Genomic DNA, 8361 nt, shown 5'->3' with positions numbered 1-8361 from the left:
GAGGTGGTGAGAGGCACGGGCCCAGCAAGTGACTTCGGCTGGGCTGGCGTTGAGGCTGCTGAAGAAGGCTGAGAAGGTCATGAAGCTGCTTCGGCTGGCAGCTGGCATGAGGCTTTGGTTGGCAAGTGGACAGCTGGCGTTGGGAGCAGCTTGATGCATCAGGCGTTGGCTGAAGAGGGAAGGCTCAGTGGGATGCTTGATTGATGCTGGATGGATCTTGGTGGAGTGCTGGTGGCATGGGAGCAGCATTGGGCCTTGAAGCTTGGGCGGGCCTAGGAGGGCTGGATGCATTCTGGCGTGGGCCCAAGGAGAAAAATGCCAACTTTCCTTGAAAATGTCACATTTTGTTCATTTTTCTTTCTCCTCAAGAGCAAAAAAAATGCATTATTTTCCCTACAAAATAAATATAAACTAAATCATAATAAAATATTTTCAACTATAAAATAAATCAATTTAATTATTTGAAAATATTAATTAGAACTTAATTTATATTTAACATTTAATTTTAATAATACAACATTTTTTTTACCTCAAACTAAACAACAATAATTCAAATAATTAACTACAACATTTTACAACAAAATAACTATAAAAATACACAAAAATCTATAAAATTAAAATAAAGCTAATAAATTCAAAAAGTAATTAAAACTTAATAATTTAATTAAAAACTTAAGAACTAAATCATTTTTAGCTTAAAAAATGTGGTAAAATAACTCTAATTTCTAGAGTTATCACTCCTCCAAAGTGATTCAAACCCCATTCAAGCATTAAGGGAGAGAGATCAACAAGAGAGAGAGAGAGAGAGAAGATAGGTTGAGGTGCTATGCTCTGATCTTGGTTCCCTTAGCTTCTACATAATACTAGTGCCCAAGGCCAACTCTATCCTTTTGACAACAAGACTAAAATTCCCCTTGATCAAAACCTATTCTTTAATGCTCCCAAGGGCAAAATCGTCTTTGTATCCCATCTCCTGTTAATCCTCAAATAGCACTATAAATTCCCAATTAATCTCGAGATAACCAAATAATCACGAATAACTACCCATTACCTGATAAATCTTGACTACGTGCTATGTTTCCCAAAATACCCCTAAGCTCTCCCCAAGCCAGGTATTTGACCCCGTTGTGACTTTTTTCGCTAACCCGCTCACTAGGATCGCCACAGACCATGCATCTCAAATGTATCTCCATAACACTATGGTCTCACCCATAGAGCATATATAATACAAATATACCCTCAACGGATCAAAAATTACAAATATGTCCCAATTACAAAAACAACCCCACATGCATATTTAATACACATAAACATGAATATTCACATTACCATATAAATAATTTATACAACATAATGACATATATATTCAATAAATTCCACATATAAATCTGATTATGCCTTCCTGGCACAGTAGTCAAGGCACTCAGCCTTAATAGCGAATTCAGGACGTTACATATTGGGTCCTTGTTTAATATCAACAAGGTCATTGACCTCGGCTTGCAAAGTTCGAGCAGTGAAAACCTGTGAGTAGAAGAGCCTCACAAAAGCATCCTAGGAATTGATGGTCCTAGGTTCTAGTTTGAAAAACCACTATTGAGCTAAGTCAGCCAGAGTAGTAAGAAAGATTCTACAACGTACATCATCTTGAACCCCTTGGAGATCTGTCTGTATTTTGAAATTGTTTACGTGAGAAACATAGTCTTCTTTGCTAGTGTACATCTTCCAAGTTGGCATCTTAAACTTGGGAGGAATTTTAAGGGCATTTATCCTGTCAGAGAAATGAGAGTCTTTCCTTCTCTCTAAATCGATGCCATTTGGCTTCGGGGCTGTCAACTCCTGAACCATTTGAGTTAAAGCATCGAGTTATGCTTGAATAGTAGGGGCAACCAGTAAAACTGCTGCTGGGGCAGTGACTGTGAGTTTTGTAGCTTCATTTCGTGGTGTTGGAAGGATTATTGGTGCAACGAGTCCCACAACATTAGACCCATTATCTTCCTCTCAGCTGCCCCCAACAATTTGACTATCTGCTCGAGGAGCACTAGGACGTGGTCTAGCTGGACAATTTGCTGGCTCATGCTGCCTTGGTGGGACAAATGGTCCTTCAGGCTGCATGTTATCCCGAGCAGGGATGTTTTGAAGCCCAGCGGCCTTGGTGGAACAAATTGTCCTCTTAGATGCCCATCATTATGATGATCGTCATAATAGTGGTTATCGTGGGGTTGGTAGTATCGACTATCTCCTTCATCATCATCATAACCAACCCGATATGATGTTTGATAGATACTACTTGCTTCTTGGTCGTTTCTCCACCTGTTCCTCCTCGGTGGTTGACTGTGATTGCACCCAGTTAACTGATTATGTTGAGGTTGTTGGCCTCGGTTTTGACTCACTAGTCATTCGTTCCTTCGTTGTCAAAATTGCTGACCTAGTCCTGGATGTTGTGGATTATGAGGTTGTCGTCCTCTTGAGTTTGATCACCTTGGTTACCTATCACCAGGCCTTCCACCTCCAAATACTTGTCTAGCACAGCCTTGACCTTGGTCACGATTGGGCAACACTTGTTCATCTTGGTGGAGTTGACAAAACACTCCTAGTTGAACTTCCTTGTTCGAGCAATGACTATGAGTTTGCCTAGGTGGAACTACTTGCTCTCGGGACCTTGCTGGTTAAGCAGGCTCTTGGACTCGACCAGCTGGCCTTTGTCCTTTAACATTTTCTCGACTAGTATTCTTAGGTTGAGGGTTAGGTCTTGCAGCTTGAGTTTGTTGCAAGATAGCTACTAGCAGCCTTGCTGCTTTAGTATTACAACAGTCAGCTTCTTCTTAACGAGCTTCAAGAGCTCGCTGTCATTGATCCATCCAAGACTAAAAGTCTTGCCTCTGCTTGTTCAGGGGTTCAACTATAGCTTCTTGGGCTGCTGCCTGATTCTCATGCATGGAAACAAACTTCTCATGCATTTGTCCCATGACTTCCTTCAGCTGCTCAATATTGGGGTTGGGGTCTTCCCCTAAGTCCATGTGGGGCTCGTCATGCCCAAATGCTCCTTATGGAGGCAAGTCTCCAGATGGAGGAACCTGCTAACCAGGATGTGGAGGGGGGATTTGACTGCTCGAAGGGTGGTCATATGGTCCTGTGGTAGGGTTTCTCCCTTGTGGTTCTTGGCTTTGGCTTCTACTAGTGATTGTCGTTAATTTAGGCAGATTGGTATATTGTGATCTTGGATTTCAGCTCTCAACAAAAGCACCAAAATGTTGACGAACATTTTGGTCAACAACACCGAGTCAAATTGAATGACAGTAAGTAATTTAAAGAGCTAAACTCAAGTACAACGACATAATGAATTTATAGTGGTTCGGCCCCAAGAATTGGTAATGACCTACGTCCACTTGCACTTTTATTAATCAATAATGCATGAGATCAAAAAGAACAAGGTTCAACTGAGTTTCATAAACCTAAGAGAGAATACATATTAGATAGAGACTTTGTATGTAAAGTGTGCATAGAAAATAATGACTGTGAGAGATCTCTATTTATAGAGTCTCTTAGTGGGCCATGGGACGTACACGTGTAGTGTGGGATTGTTAAACTGATGACATATTCAAAATAAACAAAAGATGCATTTGAATGTCGATTACATATATATCTCGTGAAATTCAGACCCTTCTGTATGAATAAATCCTCCTTCGAGCGATTCTTGATTCGAGCAACTTTATGAGGTTATTGTGTCTTTGACCAACTTCTTCCTATTCGAGCAAAAAGCTTTGTTTAACTTCAATCTCTACAAGGCATATGACTTCCTTGATGCTGATGGAGCATACTTGAGCAACCTATTCATCTCAACCAGCTCTTGGGAATTTTAATCCTTTCTACTGCCACATATCCCCTTCATACGTCACGTCATCATGTCCAATTTTGGGTTAAACAATCACCATTAGTACAAACTGTATTAGTCTCTTTCTCATTTTGTTTCCCTTCATTTTGTTCCCTTTTCCATATTCTACAATCCCTCATTATGTGGCCTGGTTTGTTACAATGAAAACACTTGGTACCTTTTCGAGACTTGGATCTTCCTCTATAACCATGAGGATTTCTACTCTTACTCCTTCCCCACCTTTCTTGTTTTTCAATCACAAGTGCCCTAGAAGAAGATTCACCTTGTGCTTTCCTTCTGGCCTTTTCATTAAGAAAATTGTCTTTAACTATGTCCATGGTCAAAGTCCCACTTGGCTCGGAATTAGAAATCGTTATCACTAAAGTATCCCAACTTTCAAGTAAAGAGCTGAGAAGTAATGATGCTTGCACCTCATCTTCCATATTCATTTTCATGGCAACTAACTGGTTCGCAAGACTCTGAAGTTGACTTGTATGCTCAACCATACTACCACCATATCTATACTTCAAATTAACAAGTCTTCTAAGTAGAGAGATTTTATTGCTAGCTGTTCTTTTTGCAAAAAAGATTTTCTAGCTTTTTCCAAACAATATCAGCTTTGGTTTGATCAGATATATGATCATGCATATTTATATACATCCATCATCTAATATAAGAAATGTCTTTTCTGTGTTGAACCTCCCATTCCTCATCATCTATCTTAGACAGATTCTCATTAACTTTAATAGGCTTATATAATTCTTTACAATAGAGCAAATCTTCCATCAATTGCTTCCAAGTGGAATAATTTGATTAGTTCAATTTTATCATTCCATCAACTTGTTCCATTTTTCAACACACAAGAAAACTAACGCCAACTAACCTTGGCTCTTGATACTGTAACGACCCAAAAATACCAACACAAAACATTGCAGAATATAAATGATTTTCATTAATTTAGAGTCTCAAAAATCCATTTAAAAAAACCTTTTAAAAGAAATGAATGCACACACTAAAATTATTTAGAAACAAGCTTTAAAGTCTTGACGTGAGCCAAAAGAGTTTTAAACTTAAAATAAACAGTATTTCAAAAGAACATTTCTCCCCAAGGTCGGGCCACATTTACATCTTGCAAGGAGACTCTAGCACACACTATGCCAGTTTGTCCTTGCTCTTCCCTACACAAGAAACAACTAGGTAATAGATAACGCTTAGTCAGATCAATCTTACAACATAAAAGCATAATTGAATATAAAAGATCAATGACCAAGTCATTGGACGATCTTCAGATAACTTACCAGCCTTAGGGTTCCAAATAAATCCAGGCCCTAAACAAACAATTAAAGAATGCCTAAACATCCTGGAAATATCAAACTATCCCATATAGCTTAAACATGATTAAACACAATCTTATAGAAAACCAGTCCAGATAACAAATATAGAATAAATATTATTAACCCTAGAAACCAATATGGGAGTTGCCAAAGATATCCACAATAACATAAATCCAATCAATAGTGGAGACCTGAGTCTCAGCACTAGTATCCTAGCCATAAATCCCTCTCGAGGGTAACCAATGATTTACCAAGGACATTAATACTAACACAGGGGTAGGTGAAATCACACTGGCTCATCGAGACTCCTAGGTTTTACCAGCATACGTATCTCCTTGACAAATGTCACGGTAGAGAACTGGACTAATAGTAATCAATGTCACAGACTTGAACTGTACCATAAAATATATCAAATGGAGCGTAAGCACCCCCTAGGATCATCGAGACTCCTAAATTTTACCAGCATACTTATCTCCTGGACAAATCTCACGGACTTGAACTGGACTGTAAAATATCTCAAATTGAGCATAAGCATCCGCTAGGATCATCGAGACTCCTAAGTTATACTAGCATACTTATCTCCTGGCCAAATGTCACGAACATGAACTAGAACATAAACTATCCAAGTGAAGCATAAGCATCACCTAGTCATTGAATCTAAATGAGTCATCTATCACTAGTGTAAAATTCATATTTAAAGCAGACAATATACTATTTAATTTCATGTTGTATTCATGTAAATAAAAAGTTTACTTACTAGTCGTCCTTAGCAGCATGCGGGCAAAATCCTTCCACGGACAATCTTGTCCCATTTAGCCAATATTGTAGTAGCATACTGTTGACGGTGAAATCTCGTCAACGAAATTAGATCGGAAAACTCAAAGGTAAGTCAGGTGATGTTTATATAAGAACTAAGAATAAACTTTAAGGAAAAGTAAACACAGATAAATGATGGAGCAAGTCCTGGTATATTTCTCAATAGCCTCTCCTTACAATGAATTTTCCAACCCCCTTTCAGGTGGTCTTAGGGTTCCTTTTATAGTAGGCTCTAATGGCCTTAGATACATAGTGGTCCAGGGGACCAAGTGGTACATACGTACTGTGTCAGGGGAGTGGCTTCAGAGGTTGTGGTCGTACACCCCGTACAGAAGCAGGTGTCAGGAGGATGTCTCCACTACTTGTCGGTACCCATGTCTAATGCGTGGTGGCAGGCGTAGTGGCGCAGGAGGTAGTGGTGTCGGCTCTGACCCATGGCCGTAGACGTACGGACCATAACTCCTTTTCTTGCATAACCACTCCTGGAATTCCCACTACTTGTCTGGTAAGGGTACTATATCCGTACTCTGACTTCTTTAGGTTTGTAGGCACATTCCATATTCATGCATGTACCTTGCCCTTTGTGAGTATTCTCACCTCCAAGGCCATGGGCGAGGCCATGGGCGAGGCCATGGGAGAGGCCATGGGCGAGGCCATGGGAGAGGCCATGGGCGAGGCCATGGGCGAGGCCATGGAGGAGGCCATGGGGGCGAGGCCATGGAGGAGGCCATGGGCGAGGCCATGGAGGAGGCCATGGGGGCGAGGCCATGGAGGAGGCCATGGGGGCGAGGCCATGGAGGAGGCCATGGGGCCGAGGCCATGGAGGAGGCCATGGGCGAGGCCATGGAGGAGGCCATGGACGAGGCCATGGTCGAGGCCATGGGAGAGGCCATGGGCAAGGCCATACCTCATTGCGAGCCCCTGGTGCGCGCAGGGCGCGAGGCGCATGGGCGCGCGGGGCGCAAGGCGCATGGGCGCGCGGGGCGCGAGGCGCATGGGCGCGCGGGGCGCGAGGCGCATGGGCGCGCGGGGCGCGAGGCCCCTGGTGCGCGTGGGGCGCGAGGCCCCTGGTGCGCGCGGGGCGCGAGGCGCATGCGCGGGCGCGAGACCCCTGGTGCGCGCGGGGCGCGAGGCGCATGGGCGCGCGGGCGCGAGGCCCTTGGTGCGCGCGGGGCGCGAGGCCCCTGGTGCGAACGGGGCGCGAGGGAGAGGCCATGGGCGAGGCCATGGAGGAGGCCATGGGGGCGAGGCCATGGAGGAGGCCATGGGGGCGAGGCCATGGAGGAGGCCATGGGGGCGAGGCCATGGAGGAGGCCATGGGGCCGAGGCCATGGAGGAGGCCATGGGAAAGGCCATGGTCGAGGCCATGGGAGAGGCCATGGGAGAGGCCATGGGCAAGGCCATACCTCATTGCGAGCCCCTGGTGCGCGCAGGGCGCGAGGCGCATGGGCGCGCGGGGCGCGAGGCGCATGGGCGCGCGGGGCGCGAGGCCCCTGGTGCGCGCGGGGCGCGAGGCGCATGCGCGGGCGCGAGACCCCTGGTGCGCGCGGGGCGCGAGGCGCATGGGCGCGCGGGCGCGAGGCCCTTGGTGCGCGCGGGGCGCGAGGCCCTTGGTGCGAACGGGGCGCGAGGCGCATGGGCGCGCGGGCGCGAGGCCCCTGATGCGCGCGGGCGCGAGGCGCATGGGCGCGCGAGGCGCATGGGCGCGCGGGGCGCGAGGCCCCTGATGCGCGTGGGGCGCGAGGCGCATGGGCGCGAGGCCCCTGGTGCGCGCGGGGCGCGAGGCGCATGCGCGGGCGCGAGACCCCTGGTGCGCGCGGGGCGCGAGGCGCATGGGCGCGCGGGCGCGAGGCCCTTGGTGCGCGCGGGGCGCGCGGGCGCGAGGCCCCTGATGCGCGCGGTCGCGAGGCCCCTGGTGCGCGCGGGGCGTGAGGCGCATGGGCGCGAGGCCCCTGGTGCGCGCGGGGCGCGAGGCGCATGCCTTGATGAGACATGGGATACATCCTAGGTGCGAAATGTCTTCTTGGCGTGAGGTCCTTGGTGTGGGACACCTCGGGGCAAGGCTAGGCGCATGAGGTGTTGGCATGCGCGGGGTGCTGCTGGAGTGGTGTTCGCGAGGCTGGGGCCTTAACTTCGAGGGGCACGGATAAGGGCCATGTGTGCATGACAAACACGTCTAACAAGGTGATGCAGCTTGGAGGCCTGGAATGACCTCATGAGGCCTAGAGCTCTGCGAGTGTCTAACACTTCGATGGCCTATAATTACCTTCTGCCTTCATTGCGTACTTGGCGCCCTTGGTGCCCCTTAGCTATTTACTTCTTTAAGGGACTAGAAACTTC

Source organism: Humulus lupulus, chromosome 1 (assembly GCF_963169125.1).
Source record: "Humulus lupulus chromosome 1, drHumLupu1.1, whole genome shotgun sequence".
Taxonomy (NCBI): Eukaryota; Viridiplantae; Streptophyta; class Magnoliopsida; order Rosales; family Cannabaceae; genus Humulus; species Humulus lupulus.
This window is presented reverse-complemented; position numbering follows the sequence as displayed.